We start from the raw sequence: 20304 nt of genomic DNA on the forward strand, positions 1-20304 counted from the left end.
TATCTACAGAACATTTCATCCAACAACCACAGAATAAACATTCTTCTCACCAGCACATAGATCATTCTCCAGGACAGACTACATGTTAAATCACAATTCAAGTCTCAACATATATTTAAAAATTGACATTATTTCAAGTATCTTTTCAGACCACAACAGATTAAAACTAGAAATTAATAACAAGTGAAACTCTGGAATCTGTACAAATACCTGGAAACTAAACAACATGATCCTGAAGGACCTATGGGTCCAAGAAGAAATTAAACAGGAAATCAAAAAAATTTTCAAAACTAAGGAAAATAAAGACACATCGTACCAAAACCTGTGGGATACTACAAAAGAAGTACAAGAAGGAAGTTTACTGCAAAAAAGTGCTTACATCCAAAGAATAGAAAAATTTCAAATAAACAACCTAATGGTACACCTCAAAGAACTAGAAAAACAAGAACAATCCAATCTCCAAATCAGTAGATAGAAAGAAATAATTAACATCAGACAGAACCAAATGAGATCAAAACCCAAGAAATGATACAAAAGATCAATGAAAGTAAAAGTTGGTTTTTCAAGAACATAAACAAAATAGACATACCATTAGCTAGGCTAACAAAAAAAACGAGAGAGAGAGAGAGAGATCTAAATAACAAAAATTAGGAATGAAAAAAGAGACATCACAACCAATACCACAGTAATATAAAGAATTATTACAGACTATTACAAAAAAATATATGCCAACAAATATGAAAACCTGGAGGAAATGGATAGATTTCTGGACACATACAAACTACCAAGTCTGAACCAAGAAGACATAGAAAACCTGAACAGCCAATAACAAATAACAAGATTAAAGAAATAATCAGCAGTCTCTCAACAAAGAAAAGCCCGGGATTGGATGGTTTTACTGCTGAATTGTACAAAACGTTTCAGGAGAAATTAATGCCAATTCTCTTCAAACTTTCCAAAATATTGAAAGAGGCCATTCTCCCAAACTCATTCTATGAGGCCATCATCACCCTGATAAAACAACCAGACAAAAATACAACAACAATAACAAACAAACAAACAAAAAACAACCATAGGCCATATCTTTGATGAATTTAGATGCAAAACTCCTCAATAAAATATTAGCAAATAGAATACAGCAACACATCAAAAAAATTATAAACCATGATCAAGTGGGACTCATTCCAGGGATGCAAGGATGGCTTAACATATGCAAGTCAATAAATGTGATATATCACATCAACAAAATCAAGGGAATAAACCATATGACTATCTCGATAGATGCAGAAAAAGCATTTGACAAAATTCAACATCCTTTCATGATAAAGACTCTTAGCAAATTAGGTACAGAAGGAAAGTATCTCAACATGTATGACATGTTTGACAAACCCACTGCCAAAATCATCCCTTAAGATTGGGAACAAGGATGCCCACTCTCACCACTCCTATTTAACACAGTATTGGAAGTACTAGCCAGAAGAATCAGGCAAGAGAAAGAAATAAAGGGCATTCAGATTGGAAAAGATGAAGTCACATTGTCTGTGTTTGCACGTGACATGATCCTATATAGAGAAAACCCTGAAGACTCTATAAAAAAAATCTCTTAGAGTTGATAAAGGATTTCAGTAAGATTGTAAAGCTGCATGATACAAAGTCAACACACAAAATCAGTAGAGTTTTTATACTCCAACAACAAACTAGCAGAAAAAGAAATCTAAAAGCAAGCCCATTTACAATAATCACCAAAATATAAAATACCTAGGAATAAATTTAACCAAGGAAGCGAAAGATCTCTACAATGAGAACTAAAAAATCACTGTTAAAAGAAACTAAAGAGGACACAAAAAGATGGAAAGACATTCCATGCTCTTGGATTGGAAGAATTAACATTGCAAAAATGTCCATACTACTCAAAGCTATCTACAGATTCAATTCAATCCCCATCAAAATAACAATGACATTCTTCACAGACATAGAAAAAACAATCCTAACATTCATATGGAACCACAAAAGACTCCAAATAGCCACTGCAATTCTGAGCAATAAATAAATAAATAAACAAACAAATAAATAAAAGCTAGAGCCATAACACTGCCTGACTTCAAATTATGCTACAGAGCTGCACTAATCAAAACTGCATAGTACTGCCATAAAAACAGACACTTGGATCAATGGAACAGAATAGAGAACCCAGAAATCAACCCCCATACTTACAGTCAACTGATCTTTGACAAAGGCACCAAGAACATACATTGGGGAAAAAGACTGTCTCTTCAATAAATGGTGCTGGAAAACTGGACATCCATATGTAGAAGAATAATACTAGAACTGTACCTTCTGCCATGTACCAAAATCAACTCAAAATGGATTAAAGAGTTAAATATAAGACCTGAAACTATAAAACTCCTAAAAGAAGACATAGGAGAAACAATTCAGGAAGTAGAACTGGGCAAAAACTTTATGAATATGACCGCAAAAGCACAAGCAACAAAAGAAAAAATAAACAAATAGGATTATATCAAACTGAAAAGCTTCTGTGCAGCAAAAGAAACAATTAAAAGACTGGAAATACAAACTACAGTGTGGGAGAAAATATTTACAAACTATGCATCCAACAAAGGATTAATAACCAGAATATACAAGGGACTCAAACAACTTAATAGTAAAAAAAACAAGCAACCCGATTTAAAAAAATGGGCAAAAAAGCTGACTAGGCATTTCTAAAAGGAAGACATACCAATGGCCAACAGACACATGAAAAAATGCTCAGCTTCACTCAGCATCAGGGAAATGTAAATCAATACCGCACTGAGATGTCATATCACCCCAGTTGGATTTGCCATATTCAAATAGAGAATAACAAATGCTGGTCCGGATGTGGAGAAAGAGGAATCCTCCTACACTGTTCGTGGGACTGTAAATTAGTGCAGCTGTTAGGGAAAACGGTATAGCATTCCCTCAAACAACTACAGATAGAACTGCCATATGGTCCAGCATTCCCACTACTGAAGATATATCCAGAGGACTGAAAATCATGTCAAAGAGATACCTGCACTCCCATGTTTATTGCAGCTCTGTTTACAATAGCTAGGAGTTGGAACCAACCTAAATGTCCTTTGACAGATGACTGGATAAGGAAAATGTAGTATACATACATAACGGAATACTACTCTGCCATAAAAAGGAATGAAGGGGGGGCGGTTAAGGGAGGAATTGGTAAAGGGCCATGAAAAACAATTACAATGTATAATGTTGAATATACTAATTATCCTGATTTGACCATCACATATTGCACATAGGTATTGATATTCAACTCTTTACCCCACAGATCAGATATGTACAATTAACAATGTTTCAATTAAAATTTTTAAAATGTGCAAATGGTGAAGTAGGAACTGCAATGGGCCATCTCCCCAAGAACACACAAGGGAAAAAAACCCTTGCAAATACTATTGAATAAACATATAAACTGTGGAAAATAGACAAAAGTTTACTGTGACCAACTGAACCAAGAAAAAGGACAACTGAAACCAAATAGGGAAACTTTGTGTTGCTTTAACTTTTACCAAGAAAGTGAAAAGACAAGCCACAGAATGGGAAAAAATACTAGCCAATCACATATCTGATGAGGGTCTAGTAACCAGAATATTTAAAAAACGCATGCAACTCAACAACAAAAAGGTAAACAATGCAATTTAAAAATGCACAAAGAATTTCAAAAGCCATGTCTCCAAAGAAGATGTGGAAATGGCTAATAAGAACATAAAAAGATGCTCAACATCATTAGTTATTTGAGAAATGCTAATTAAAACCACAATGAGGTACCACTTGTCACCCACTAGGATGTCTATACTAGAAAGAAAGAAAAATAAAAAGAGAGAGAGAGAGAGAAAGAAAGAAAGAGAGAGAGAGAGAGAAGGGGAGGAGAGAATAGGAGAAGTTAGGAAGGAAGGAACAAATTAATGAATGAACAAGTGTTGATATGGACAAATTGGACCCCCCCCCCCATACATTGCTGTTAGGAATATAAAATGGTTTAGCTGCTGTGGAAACAGTTTGGTAGTTCCTCCATAAGTCAAGCATAGAATTACCATATGACCCAACAATCCCACTCCTGGTTATATACTCAAGAGAACTGAAAATAAGTATTCAAACAATGCTAGTACATGAATGTTCATAGCAGCACTATTCACAATAGCCTAAAAGCAGAGACAACCCAAATGTTCGTCAACTGAAGAACGAATAAACAAAATGTGGCATATTTGTACAATGAAAATTACTCAGCCATAAAAAGGATTGAAGTACTGATACGTGTTATAACATGGAAGAACCCTGAAAACATTATGCTGAGTGGAAGAAGCAAGACACAAAAGGACATACATTGTGTTACTCCATTTATACAAAATATCTAGAATAGACAGATACGTAGAGACAGAAAGCAGATTAGTGGCTGCCAGGAGCTGAAGAGAGGGATGAATGGGAAGTGACTCCCTAATGGTATGGGGTTTTCTTTCAAGATGACAAAATGTTCTTGAACTAGGTAGTGGTGATGTTTTCACAACATTGTGAAAGTATTAAATGTCATTGAGTTGTATGCCTTAAAGTGGTTAAAATGGTAAATTTTATGATGTGTAGTTTATCACAAATAATTAATAATAAATGTAGAAGAGACAAACAAAAGAATGACAATGCTAGAGACCAAACTTATTTACCAAAATGCATGAGAATGGTGTTCTGAAGATTCTGTTAGTTCTTCAAATAACACAAATTAAACCCACTGTTTTTCCTGAAACTTTTGTGAAATGATGTTTTTCTCTTATGATGCATTATTTAAGGAGAAAAAAGTCACCACTTTTGTTTTAAAAGATGATTTTTAAAAGGAGAGAAAATGCAAATAAAATACAGCATATTGGGAAAACAACTACGGATAAAAGTTTTATTAAATTGAAGACTTAGGAAAAACTACATGCCATTAAATTTTAAAACAGAGGAAGTGACTAAATTCATAGAAAAACATAAAATGCAAAATCAATGTACAAAATAATTGGTAAAACTAAGTGAGAACTTGAAATGACAAACATCACAAAGTAAAACAGCAAAGACCTGCCCTCCTAATATACTCCAGGTGTGGGTAGTTTTACAGTTGAGTTCTACCAGACTTTCATAAAACAATTCATTACTTTATAGTACATTTTTCCCCCAAAAATAGGAAAAAAGAGTTAATGCTTCCTAACTTATTTTATAAGGTTGTGTAAATGTGAGTAGTACAAAACTACATAATAGTGTATACAAGAAAAGGAAAATATAAATTCATTTTACTTATGAATGTAGGTACAAAAATCCTTACTAAATTTAGAGCTAATTAAATCCAAAAGTATATATAAAAATAATACAACATGACAAAATATGATTTCTCTCTGGGATGAAAATATGTTTCAAGACCAGAAACTCTATAAAGAAATTCATGAATTATAATGAAGGATAAAAATCAGAGAATAGTCTCAGAGATGTAGAAAAAACATTTGTTAAAGATAAACACCTAAGGGCCGACCCCGTGGCACACTCGGGAGAGTGCGGTGCTGGGAGCGCAGCGAAACTCCCACTGCGGGTTCGGATCCTATAAAGGAATGGCCGGTGCACTCACTGCCTGAGCACGGTGCGGGGCGATCCCCTTACCGGTCACGAAAAAGACAAAAAAAAAAAAAAAAAAGATAAACACCTATTTTTATTTTTTAATTTTTTTAGACTAAGAATAGAATAAAAGTTCTTTTACCTGACTGGTTATACACCAAAACATAACAACACATATCATATTTAATAAAGAAATTTTAGGTGCAGTCTCTGAGATCAGGAATAAGACAATAACGCTGCTGTCACCATTACTGTTTAGTACAGTACTGAGATCAGTCAAAAAACCATGAAGAAAGAAAAAGATATGAGGTATAAGAATTAGAAGAGAAGAAATAAAACTGTATTATTTGGTGATCATATGATTATCCAAATAGAAAACAAAAACAAAAACAAAAAAATCAGTGAACAAACTGTTAGGAGTAATAAGAAAGATTTGCCAAGTTTCCTAGTTAGGAGCTCAACCTACCTAGGTTACCCATATTAGAGATGCAGAAATGTAGTTACCCTTATTTGACATGCAGAAATTTGAAAGTCAGATACTGTAAAGTGTTGACAAAAAAGTAGAAGCCAACATTCATTCAAAGTGAGAAAAAACGCAGAGAGAGGCACAGCCATCCTGGGAAGAATCTTGCATTACTTGGTCACCTGCACTACTTAATGCATGTTTCATGATGGAGCAATTATTGTTAAACATAGAACTAAAAAAATTAACAGACAAACTTATATGATACATTCTTGAGATGTTTGTTGTTCTGTTATTTGTGTTGGTGAGGTGCTGTGTAATTTCAATATCCCTCACCGGCAGAAAAGATAAATGAAAATGTGACAGGTGGACATCAAGGGATATTACTCAGCACTTAGAAAATGGAGATTAGATGCACATGTGGCAACTTGAATGCTCTTAAAGACATAGAGCTGAGTGGAAAAGTAAGAAACAAAGAGATATATAACGAAATATTATTTATACAAATTAAGAATATATGCATAAAACAAAAAAAATATTTTTCAAGAAGAAAATAAAAGCATTGCCTGCATTGGAATGGTTACAGGGTCAGTGGGGATGAGGTATGGGTACAAGTTAAATAAATAATAAATAAAATAAGTGCATAAATAAATAAATAACCAAGAGAGGGTCTTTGAAATCACTGTAGTAATGTGTCATATATTAAAGAATATAATTAACTGAATTCTGTGCACCTGAGAATCAAACAAATTAACAACAAAAGGTAAAATTCAGATTTCAGATTCTATAGCACAGAATCCAGATTCTATTGTACAGAAATAGAAAGTTAGAAAAGGAACAGACTAGGGAGTACAAAAATAGACCAAATCCAGCAGGCATTTAGTATCTTGTAAAAAAGACATTTAAAATTGATGAGAAATTTTCCCACAAATGGTGCAAATGACCATTGTGGGAGAATCCCTACCTCCCTCCTTACATCAGAATAAATTCTAGACATATAAAGATGTAAATGAAGCTGTTAGTAAGAAAACTATGAAAATCTTAGAAGGAAAAATTGGTGCTTATTTTAAAAAGCATAAATTTGACAACAGAAACCTTTCAAATATGAACACAAAAATCAGAATAAGGGAAAAGACTGATTGATTTGCCTAGATTAAATTATAAAACACATGTGTGATATAAAAATACGTGCATAAAGTCAACTGGCTAAATAGAAAAAGACTTATTCTCAAGGCAAAATCAAAGAGCCAATTTTTCATAATATTCAAGCATTTTGCAAAGCAGTAAAAGAAATTTAAACAGCTCAATAAAAGACAATGAGCAAAGGAAATAAAGTCACTTCGTAGAAAAGAAAATGAAAATGATTAATAAATATAAAATTTGCTCCTCCTCAAATATAAAGTATCACATAATAAAATTAAAATGTGATACTGTTTTTTACCTAAAAGATTAGCAAAATTGAAGAGTTTGAAAATATCAAATGATAGTAAAGGTGTAACTTAATAGGAATTTTCAAGCAATTCTGATGGGAGTATAAATTAATGCAACTTTTTAATAGAGAAATTGACAATATCTACTGATATTTTAAAGGAATATACCTTTAGACTAAGGAATCAAGCCTCAAGAAACTTATCCTTCTAATATATCTGACAAGGACACAAAGATACACGTTCAAAGATGTTCACTGTGGCACTGTTGTAGTGTCTGAAGATTGGAAATAACTCAACTGTTCGTTAATATGTACATAGTTAAACAAATCATGGCATAATTATACCATGGAACATAATTTATTTTTTAGTTATATTTATATGTGCTATGAAACTAAAACTAAACTACAAATAATGCATAAGCCAAACCACAAAACCAATAAAGTAATATTAAAACTAACAGCATTTACATAATATGATGGATGATGTTTGGCTGGAACTAAATTGCCATGTAAGATATGACTGGGGACTGATAACTTCAGGGCATTTCTTTGAGCCTCACATGACTACACTATCATTTAACTCAATCCTTCCATCATTTTTCTCTTACATCTTTTAGTCTTCAGAAGATATGGATGCATCATTTAGATATAAAATTTGCCTTTGTTTTGAATTTTTTGACTAGCTTGAGAGAATTACAGAAACAATTTCATTTTTATGAGGCCAAACCAAGGTCTCAATTTAATGGTTTAAGAAACTAAAGTCTCATTCTAGAAAGCCGTCCTTTATGAATTATCTCCACAAAAGAAAAGCTTTGATTCTATGTCCATTAAAAGTATACAACGTTAATATAATACACTCAGAGGCCCCATTGTCATGTTGATGTTAGGACAGTGCTAGCCAAATTAAACTCTACCACTTGAGGTGGTCACACAGCACCCCAAACCATCATAAACTGGAAGTGCAAGCCTGAAATTAAGTTGCATTACTCAGTTAGAGAGACAGAGTCCAGATGATCCATTATCTGCTAGTTTTTATTTCTATTTAATTACTATAGAAATAAAGACACACGTTTGATAACTTGTGAACCCCTGAGAGTATATCTGCTAGGCCGTTTTGAATGATATTGGTGCAAGGTTTGAAAGAGAGGTGAGTATGATTTAGACATTTCAGCCTGTGATTTTAAATATAACAAAAAGTGCCTTGGAGGATGGAAATGTAATAAAGTTGAGGGCTCTGAAAGCTCCAGGGAAGCCCTGTTTACATAACTCAGTACAGAAGGTGCTCCGTTTCCATGGACTCCTGTTATAGGACACACCTCTGTTTTTCAAGCCATCCCCCAAGGTGTCAGGCTCCTCCTCTAGGCTCTCCCCTAGAGGAAAGTTACTGTTGCTAGTTAGACCTATTTTTGGCACCAACATGGGGAAACTGAGAACTCAGGGGGCTGGCTTATGCAAATCCAGTGGTTGGGCATGCTTAGTAGAGAAGGGTTATATTAGCCTGGTAGCCAAGCACGCTCAGTGGAAGGGAGTTTATTCTTTGAATGACCTTCCACTAGAGGTACTAAATAGCACAGAATATTCTGGAATATGTCTGGTACATGTGACAGGATTTGACTAATGAACATGTTCCAAAAGGAGACCAACCGAGCATGTGCAAGACTAGTACATAACAGGGGCCCACCCCTTCGTTAAATATTCATCAAATGTCATGAATATGTATTAGATAGTGCAACTACAAAAGCCAAATTCCAGCAGAAGGTGGGGCTATTGCTCACTCTCCTAGAGCCAGCCCATGCTCTGCCTGTGGTCTGTGTATTTCTTTCCTTTTGTACAAAACTTACTTTCAGCAAGTTGCTCACGTTCCTGCGATCACCCCACACTTCGCAGGCTGAGGTTTGTATGCTTTCTTTAATATCATACTTACTTTCAGCAAATGGCTGCTCACTCTCTTGAGCCAGCCTGTACTCTGTACTGAACTTTAAGTATGTTTTTCTTACTTTCATGTTAAACTTGGTGCAGGCCCTTCCCAGTCTCTGGAGCTAGGCCACACCTTCTCTGTGAAATCTGTATCTCTTATTCACTATATTAAACCTGTTCTCACTTTCTACTGTGACTCTGCCCTTGAATTCTTTCCTGTGGTGGGGTCAAGAAACTGGTAAGAGGATGATGGGGTGGGTTGAAGCTGGCCATCGGACCTCCCAGACCTTTCCTCCAGCATCATTGGACCTCTCCTTTAAATATTTCCTCAAAGGAAAACACTCTGTTCAGAACTAGGAGAATTTGCACCTTGAGTCAAATAAAGCACAAAGGAATGGGATGACTCTGGTGTGGGCCCTGGAAAGAACTGCTCAGGAGCCAATCTACAAATGGGTGCTGTCCTTCAAGTGCGGATCTGCAGAATACAGAAATTGTTCCTACCAATGCTAGATCTTTGTTTCCTTCACCAGCGACCCCACAGCAATGTTCCTACTTCATATCTTCCCTAAGGTGAGAGAGAAATTGCCTCAATCTGTAGGATTTGGCAATACTGGTTGGGTGTTGGGGGGATGGGCATGGTGTTGGAAAGATGAACTATTTCATTTGCTCTCCTACACATCAATTTTTTCCTTGATAGACTCCCAGAGAAGACAATTCTATTTCCACTCTTCTCCAGAATCCCTGCCAGAAAACCCTCCTCCAGATCTTCTCCCTCAGGGATAAGGCTGTTTCTAGAGACATCACAGAGGCTGCACCCTCCCAATTACTTTCTTCTTGCTGTTGACAAGTAGCTCTGCCTGATTCTCCCCTGCCCTCTGTCAGCCTTTCTTCATTGTTTCCCTCAGCTTGCATTTGTTCCACCATCTCCCTAGGTGAATGGCCCACTGAACAGGCAAGGAACTGGAAGGACAACGGGAAACTTGCTTTGAGGAGCTCCATCAACAGCTTCTTGTTCTTTTGCATGCTCTGGATCTAGGAGATGTGAACAGACCAACTGTACGAGTACACCGTTGTAGGAATACTAGCACTGCTAGCCCCAAGCCCCTGGTGACCTAGGGCACACACAGGAGAGCAGTTCCAATTACAGTCAGGGCTGTCCTCCTGGTGCAGAGGAAGATATCAGCCCCAACTACTGGTGCCATCACACATCTACTCAGTACTCAAATAGCCTTTCCATGCAAGTCAGATGGGATGGGTTCCCACATGACTAAGCCCTGGTCACTATCCAATTGACCTTGTACCTACTTTGACTTGCTTTATTATGATGCAAGATTTGGTAGTCACGAGGGTGCATATCAAAGAATGTGAAATACTTGTGTGGGTATATCTTGAATGTCTGTGTGTTGTGTGAGATATTAAGTTTGTAAGTACCTGTGGCTTGTGGTGTGTGAGTTTATCAAGGAAGAGTCCCCGTGTACATGGCTATGTGCCTGTGTGTGGAACAGTAAGAGAAGACATCTGGAAAGGCCATATTAATTACAATGTTATTAGAACCTCAGAGAAACAAAAGGTCATTGCCTGTCCTTTCAGTTTGGGGAAACAGCCAGACTGACCTGTCTATCCCTATGTTCTCTTCTTCCTGCTTTCTCTCCACATCTCTGACTTCCTGTTCTCTATGTTCACCATCCCCTTCCTGTTTTCTTTTAAATTCTATTCTATTTGTTCTATTTTTCCCACTATTTTTTTCTTTCATTTTCTCTCCATATTAGATTTAAAAATACCAGACATACCATTGTTTAGTTAAAATAGAAAAGTTGACAGAGTTATATGATATCTTTGGAGTGTGAAAAAATAATTATCCCTGGCCTTTCTTGGAATGTAAATGATACTACATTTTGTCTTATTTAGCTCCCTTTCACTTATTTATTATTTTTCTTTCCTCTCGTTCTTACTATACCCTGACTTTTGTATCTTGGTTGCTAAACAGAAAAACAAAGCTGTTGAAAGCTAATCAGTACCTGGCAAAACTAACAGTTCTTCTTTGAGACTTGTAGAGTTCCAAGAACAGATGTCTGAAGGCTGACCATGGGCACCAGCAAGGAATAAAATCCTGCAGGACCTTAAGATAACCTCAGGGACAATAACAGAAACCAAAAGGTTTCTTGATGAGAATTTGCACCTGGCCCCTTACATATCCCCCTCCTGCTTTCCACTCCCTGCTTTCTCCTCCTTAAAGACCGCTCAGTAAATCTGAGGGTTTGAGATGGCTTAGTTTGCTGTCTCCTCAGGCTCGAGTAAAGCTGCCTTCCTATTCCACCAACAATTTGACTTTTGGGTCATTTCTTTTTGTTTTGGCGGCAGGCAGCCAGACTTGGGTCACAAACACACACAGATGCACACACCACACACTATTTATGAATCATACATACCATACATGCTACTTTGCAACCTATTTTTTTTTTTTAACTTGACAGTATGTTAGACATCTTTCCACAGAAAATATAGATCTACTTAACTTGTTGATGACTTAAGGTTATCATATCATCATCATTGTCATTGCAGCCATTTCTTTAATGTAGTTGCCAGGCATAATGCAAATTTTCCATTAAGTTCTTAATTTAATTTTTACATTCATACTATAAAGTCGTGCTGTTATGTCTAATTCACAGATTAGGAAACTGAAGCAAAAGGAGTTAAATTGTCCAAAGCCACAGAGCTAAAATTAAATGGGGGAAAAAAGATCCAAACCATGTCTGTGTGGCTCAAACATCTGCACTCTTACCAGCTTCTCTCTACTGTGTATATTATATTATATAGGAAAAGTATAATTTATTTAACACATCATCTATTGTTAGACTGTAGATTGTTTTATTCTGGAAATAATTCTTTACGAGAGTATCCTTTGAAACAAAGCTTTATGGAGCCTTTTAATTTTTTCCAAATATAAGTCCTAAAAATGCTATCTACCCTAAGCGAATCATTGTGCAGTATATGCATGTATTGAAAGAACAGACTGTACCCCACAAATATGTTCAAGTAAATGTTAAAATATTTGAATAAAAAATAAAGTCCTAAAAATTGAGCTGTTCATAAAAAGAGATAAGTTCATTTTATAATTTTAAAATATTTTCAGGTTGCCTTCCAGAGAGATTTTATAAATGTACTTGACTACATTTTTTATATCTGTTTACCCTACTCTCAAAAATATAGTGGGTGATTTCAATCTATTTTACCTTTTCTAATCTGGTTAGAGAGAAATAGTAATTACTATTATGTTACTATAATGTAGTTACTATAATGTTTTATTTTACATTTCTCTTATTCTAAGTGAGGATGAACATTCCTCACATGGTCAATTTTTTGGCCATTTGCATTTCTTCTGTGAATTGCCCATTAAAAGTTATTTTTTCATCCTTTCCTATGATGAATTCTTTATATTCTTGATTTTCAAAAGCTCTTTGATATGCTAGTTTTTCTATTTGTTGCTTGTATTTTACTTGTATGTGTCCTTTATTTAACCATTCATTTTTAAATTGTTATATAATAAAATACACAATCTTAAGTGAACCTTTATGGTTTTTATGATATTCTTAGAAGGTCCTTTCCCAAAGAAAATATTCACCTATATTTTTTCCTAGAAATATTTGGGTGTCTTTTTGTTTTGTTTTGTTTTACATTGAGATATTTAATCAATCTAGATTTTGGAGGACAATTAGGACTGATATGAGAATGTTTTGTTTCTAAACAGATAGCCAGATATCCTAACATTATTTTTTAATAATACATCTTTCCTCTATTGCTTTAGATGATGTCTTTATCATTCATAACCCCTATATACTTGAGTTTGATTCTGAATTCTCTTTTATTTCATTGAGGTGTTGATCTCTGAAGTAGTATAATATGTATAAATTATTATAATTTAATAATATATCTTAATACTGGATAGGTTAAATCTCCCCACCCACCCCACCACAATTCTTATCTTTTTCATCTTTTTCAGATTTTTTTCTCTGAATATCTTCACATGTATTCCTCTGAATAAACTTCAAAATCATTTTGTTAAGTTTTCTATCAGAAATTGCTTATGGACTTTGATTATAATTACATTTGATTTTTAGAGTATTTACGGGGTGATGTTTCTCAAAATATGGCCCATGGAATTATTTACATCAAAATTACCAGATGGACTTGTTAAAAGGCAAATTTTTTTGTTCAGCAACAAACATACCAAGACTCTCCTAAGCCCATAAATCTTTAAATTATTGGGAACATTAATAATCGAGAATCAATGATTTGGGAAAAAATTGACATCTTTATAATATTTTAATTTCCTATCTAGGAATTAGGCATAGTTCTCCATTTATGCTTGTTGATTTCTCCTGTATTGTTTCTAAATATATTGAGTTAAATTCACTCCTGAATATTTTGAAGATTGCTAAATTTTATCTATTTTTAGTTTTCTAATTAATTCTTATTAATGTATAAGAAAATCATATTTATAGTTATAGTTACATAGTTATTTACACATAGAATCTACATAGCTACTGTGTATAGTTACCATATATAGTTACCCTCTTTCTAACAATCATACCTCTCATTTCTAATTTATAACTTCTAATGCATTTACTAACTCTTTGTAAATAGACAATTTCTGTAACCCAGAATTTAATGTAAATGTTTCTAATATTTCACCATTAAGCATGATGCGAGATTTGATTTCAAAAAATACACATTATCATAAGGTATTACTTTCTGAGCTGGCCACTGTTCAATGTCTGAAAATTGTTCCATAAATGTTATTTTATATTTGCTTTCAGCAAGAGTGTTAGTCCTTTACTAGTTATTTTACCAATGCCAAAATTAGAAGCAAAGAAATGACTTTAGAGCATCCACAATTAAGTGCTACCTAGATTTTCCCATTTTTATATATTTTTTATATTGGCAATGTATGACCCTTTAAAGTACCAAAACAGGATAAATTCAGAGTCAACAACTCTGAATATTTTGGAAATTTTTTTTCTTCCAGTCTTTTCCGTACATTTTGATATATACAAGTCCCTAAGGCAATAGCAAAACCACTTTGGGTAAGTACCAATGGGTGGTGATTGTCATTATTGTTGATAATATTAGTAATCATTATCTGTAGGATCCAGAGGAAACAGTAGTGTTCAGACAGCACCTTGACAACCAGAGGAGAAAAACAAAATGACAGACATTACTTTGGGGGTGACAGTGATATGTTCCTAAGAATAAGTTAGTTAGTTCCTGTGGAATTTCAGAACTAATTGTGGGAGAGGAAGTGGTTCTTCAAATAGGGAGAATGTTTCACTATTTTTAGTAACTCTAGTTATAGCTAGGGAAATAGATACCATGCTTCTATTATGCTCCATTTCACTATTGCAGTTAAGTCTATTAGAAAGCACACCACATATAAAATTTTAAGTCCTATGTTTTTAAATTAAGACTATGTAAAAAGCATGATCAATGTCCGGGAAATCTCTTTACAAGCATCATTTTAATGATTGCATAGTATTTCATAATATCAATGTATAATTTACCTAGTCATCTGTTACTGCCTATTTATTTTTTATTTTATTATGTAATGTGATAAACAAATTTGCTTTTGAATATTTATCTTCAATTTAGAGTATGTTTTTTAGAATGGACTCCCAGAAGAAGATTTAGAAATCAGAGTAATGTTTGTGGATATTAGATGTTAGGCGTAGGGGACTTAGAAACTCCTACTACTACTCTAATCCTGGTCATTCTACAAAAGAAACAAGAAATAATAAAAACTAAGACACTGTTTTTTATTAATTGGGCTAGTCCATAGTGCTTCTCAAGTTCAGAGTTCTGATAAACCTGGGTTGAGGTATTCAGCCTGGCCTAAATTCCTTGGAGAACTTCAAATTCCCTTACAGCTTAAATCCTCACTGTATCATCCTATTACCTTGTGGCTAGCAACATGATGCAGAAGAACAAAGTGATAATTAATATACTTAGACACCATTCAAAAATGAGAGAAGAGAGCAAGTAAGGATCTTAGGGGGATTTTTTTAACTTACCTGTTGTTGGGAAAAAATAGGAAAATGGTCAGGGCCCCTCAGATGTTCAGAATCTTGCCGAGCATTTGCTGTAAATATCCTCAGGTGTTCCTTGTTAATGCATAATGTAATTGCCTGTGGGCACCCAGGTGTCCAGGGTTATGGACTTAAGTATAAAAGGCTAACAGCTCTGCTCCACAATGCTTTTCAGAACACTCAGATAAGGCACTAGGACAGTTGTTCCTACACCTGAATAAAACCCATGGCTCCCAGGACCTTTTTTTTCTGTTACCTAGCTCACAGACCTGCATGTGGAGGGTTTGTGACTCAGTCTGTGCAACACTCAAGGGGTCTGTAAGCACTTGCTTTACACCTGTTTAGTCCCATGAATAAAGGAAATAGAAACATGCATGACATTTTAAAGCACAGTGACCCTACTCAGTAGTAAACATGGACCAATTGACATTTTAGAATGTTTCAAATTAGTATTTCGCTGCTCATGGGAAAAAAAAAGGTCTGGTGAAATGCAAATTTCTCCCTGCCCCATGCTCTTGAGAACGGGGTCAAAACATATAACAGTTGAGTATTTTATTTGGCAAAATTATTTTCCAGAAAGAATGCACTAATTTTCCTGTCCGCTGGTATTTGTAAATGTGTCTTTCTCTTTGCAACCTCACTACACAGTTAATGAATTCTGCAACTTATTGTGTGATTTTCTGTAAGTAACTTGACCTTTCTGTGCCTCAGTTACCTCATCTTCAAGACAAGATTAATAGTATCTACCTTATAATGTTATTGGGAAAATATAATCATATAAAATACTTAAAATAATGGTTATTACATGTTAAATACTCAATAAGACACTAGTTATTATTTTTAGTTATGTTTTTTGCTGTTAAAATTTTAATTACCTGGCTGAAAAATGTCTCTCTCATGGTTGTAATTATAGTTATTGAGTAATAATAATATTGAATATTTTTCTTATTTTTAGAAGTTATTTGCATTTCTTCTTTGCAAACAGTCTGTTTATGTCCTTGGCTCATTATTTCTTGAACTGAACGATTTTCATAGCGTTTATATAAACTCTTAATGTAATTAAGTTATTTAACTTTTGTCTTGCATCTCCGTCAAAGATTTTTCTCAGTTTTTGGTTTATCTTCGAATATTGCTTATGATATTATCATCTCATTGAAGTGTTTTAATTTATGTTGTATACCCTACACTAATGGAGCTTTTTCACAGTACCAATAAAAAGCTGTCTGCTTGAAACTCCTACCCCTCATGGAGAATTCCTAGTAAAGATGATGTAATCAGTCACAATTCTTAGTTGCAAGTAACAGAAATCGATCATGCATGATTTAAGCTAAAAGTGGAAAATATTGAAATAATGATAATTCCAGTCCTGCAGCCAGAAGAACCACAGGCCAAAATCATTACAGAATTGGTCTGGTGACATGACTGCCATTCAGCACTAGAGGGCGCAGTTTACACTGCCAACACGGTCAGGACAGGACAGAGAGATCCCAATAGAGGGAGATCCTAGAAAACACCAGTACTCCTCAAAACTGCCAAGGTAATCAAAAACAAGGGAACTCTGAGAAAGTGTCATAACCAAGAGGAGCCTAGAGAGACATGATAATTAAATGTAATATGGTATCCTGGATATGATCCTGTGATGCTGGATCAGAAAAAAAGATAAAAAGTAAAAACAAAGCAAATAAACTAAAGAAATCTGCATAAAGTATGCATGGACTTTAGTTAATAATATGGTATCAACATTATTTTCTTAATTGTAACAAACATACCATAATAGTATGTCAATAATAGGGAAAATTGCTTGCAGGGTATTTGAGAACTCTCTGTGATAGCTTCTCAATTTTTCTAGAAATCTAAAATAGCTCTAAAAATTAGTCCATTTTTTAAAAAAGAAAAAAAAAACTGTTGTCCTTGCTTTTTCATGTCACTAGCTTTTAATTCAAAGTCTACACTGTGTGAATCTAATTGAGTCCAAGTTACAGACTATGCCTCAGCTGCAACATAGACAAAGAAAGTAAATATCAGGTGTGTTAGCCAGGGGCACAGTCTCTAACTCCTTCCAATACTCACATAAGACTACAAACACAGAAAAAGTATTCAGATGATCAGAAACTAAAAACTGACAAATGTCCATTACACATGACCTCTGAAACCAAATCAACCTGAATGTCTTGATTACCTACAATTTCCAGATTGACCAGTGAAAGTCACAATCTACACAACACAGTATCCTGAGGATGTGTAGAACAAAAAACGCTGAATGAAGAAATACAATAGCTCAGCATAGGGAATGTTGGGTGCTAAGGCAGTTCTTATCTGGTTGTGTTTACTAATATATTTCCAGTGCCTACTACAGTGTGCCACATATTAGATTCTCAATAAAAATTTGATGTATGAATAAATAAGTGGCTTAAGGGAAACTGTTGGCTTAAGTCAGGTCAAGTTTTCTCTGTATCTTTTCCTAAATAAATATGGACAGGTTCTACTCCAAAGGGAATAGAGTTTGTAGCAACAATTTATGCATCTTAAGGATCTGGCCCCACATGGCTTCAGGGTCCTTCACCTTTATAATTGGAATCATACTGCTATGGTTTGAATGTGTTCCCTCCAAAATTCAGGTGTTGAAACTTAATGGCCAATGTTTTGATATTAAGAGGTGGGGCCTTTAAGAGGTGATTGGGTCATAAGGGCTCCTACCCTCCTGAATAAAGGCCCCTATAAAAGACACATCAATCAGTGTTGGACTGTCTTGCCCTTCATCCTTCCACCATGGGAGAACACGGTGTTCCTCCACTCCAGAGGATGCAGCAATAAGGTGCCATAGTGGAAGCAAAGAGCAGCCCTCACAGACAACTAAACCTGCCAGCACCTTGATCTTGGACTTCCCAGCCTCTGTAACTGGAAGAAATAAATTTCTTTTCTTAATAAATCACCCAGTCTCAGGTATTTTGTTATAGCAACACAACCAGACTAAGACTGAAATATTGAGAGAAACCTTATAAAGTTGTGCCATTATAAAATAGCTGGACTGTCAATGAAATGACTGTGACATGAAAATAATCCTTGTTCAGTTAAAGAGCAGTGTCCAGGATTCAGTTGACCTTTGAAGACACGGGACAGAAACCTCATATCAAAGAGTAGTATAAGAAGAAAGTTGGTTATTCTCCCTCCTACTTTATGCCTTTTCCATTTCCCTGCCTCTTAATTAGCTGTATCCCATGCTTGAGCCTGTTTACTGGCAACACGTGCAAGTTTATTTTTTACTTTTGTCTAGCTAGTTAAAATATGACTTTTATAAAGATCAATCCCCTCACAAACAATTCATGGCATACACCATACCCCCAATTTTAGAAAATATCATTCCACAGTTCGGTCATGTCTTACTAATGGCCAACTAAATCTTGAATCAGTGAGTGTGTAGCAGAGGGACAAGTATGAAGTGATCTGAGCCGGCAGCCCAGCTTTGCCATCTTAGTTTCAACCAATTCCAGGATGAAAATTGCTACTTTAAGTATTGTGGTGATGATTAAAAGGGATGACATTGATCATTTGTTTATGATAGCAAGGAGTACAAAGTAGGTTGGCCAAAAAAATTAAAAAATCCTAACTCCTATTTTGTTTTACCTTAGTCAACTCCTGCTTAATCAACTCTTGGCCTAGATTTAAAGTGCCCTCTGGGAGGCTTTTCCTGCCTGAGTAGTTTGAGTCCTTTTTCTGTACCGTTACAGCACTGTGTGCATGCTTCTACTCAAGCACCAGTCACATTATCGCGTAATTAATACCACGGGGCATTCCCTTTTTTTGTGACAGACACTTCCCTTCCCACTGTGTCTCCAACACCCACCAGATTTCCTCCTACCTCTAGGGCTGATCCTCCTCAGGCTCATCTTCCTGACGCAACCAACTAATGCTTGTTGGTGCTCTATCCCCAGACATGTAAACTTTAAGTTCCAGACGCCTATATACAAATGCCGAATTGACAACACTTCTTGGATGTCACAAAGTATCTCATACCCAACAATCCAAAACTGAATAGTCTGCAAGAACTTTCACCTCAATGCAAAACTAAATGCATGGATCACTGAATTACTAAATCAGTGAAGACCATGTAATATTCAAGGCGATATCTTGTCGAAATTATGTCATTGTTTTTGGGTTCTAGGCAAATAGGGAGGGCGGAGCAGAGAGCAAAGGAAGTTTTGGCCAGTTTTCTCGAATGGGATCGGGGAAGGGACAGAAGTTTGACAATACTCACCAGAAGCGCGACATGAATCCCTCCGCGCTCCATCTCGCAAGTCTGCGGAGTAGGCGGGGCCTGGAGGAAAGGGGCGGGGCTGGGACAGGCCCTGGTCTATTGTACAGACCCCTGGGCCTCGCGGGTTTCTGGGGGCCCTTCCCAGCTGGTGCGCGTGCGCGAGAATGCGCCGGCCGTGCGCCGTGGTAACTCTCGGGCGCGTTAAGAGACTAGCGCGGGCTGTGCGTTAAGGGCCGGGTGAGGGCAGGGATACTTCATTCTGGCGTGATTATCAACGCCGGCTCCCTTCATCAGCGAGGACGGCGACTTCCGCGGCTCCTCTCGGAATTGGCACCCGGGCGTGACTGAACGGAGCCTTGGCTAGGAGGTGTGCTCGCAGGTATCACCCCGGTGCGGACGGTCTCTGCCCGAGAACCTGGCGGAGGGCGCGAGCTGACGGAGAAGGATGGGAGCGGGGGCTGCGGGGGGAAGTTAGTGCGGGAGAGAGCTGAGATAGGGAGGGTCAGGACCGGGGACCAGGACGGCTGGG

The 20304-nt window shown here is 36.0% G+C and overlaps 1 protein-coding gene across 4 annotated transcripts in view; it reads left to right on the top strand.

Annotated features, from left to right (window-relative positions):
• The first annotated feature begins 19930 nt into the window (after positions 1–19930).
• The window catches only part of ZNF215 (zinc finger protein 215), a 33441-nt gene continuing 33067 nt past the window's right edge, over positions 19931–20304 (top strand). For 2 of the 4 annotated variants that reach the window (XM_063094095.1, XM_063094096.1), the window contains exon 1: positions 19931–20142. The gene's annotated coding sequence lies outside the window, so the exon portion shown is untranslated. Of the gene's footprint in view, positions 20166–20304 lie in introns of all 4 variants that reach the window. The other 2 variants (XM_063094094.1, XM_063094093.1) reach the window with 2 other exon arrangements.

This window comes from Cynocephalus volans, chromosome 4, assembly GCF_027409185.1.
Source record: "Cynocephalus volans isolate mCynVol1 chromosome 4, mCynVol1.pri, whole genome shotgun sequence".
In the NCBI taxonomy this organism is placed as follows: Eukaryota; Metazoa; Chordata; class Mammalia; order Dermoptera; family Cynocephalidae; genus Cynocephalus; species Cynocephalus volans.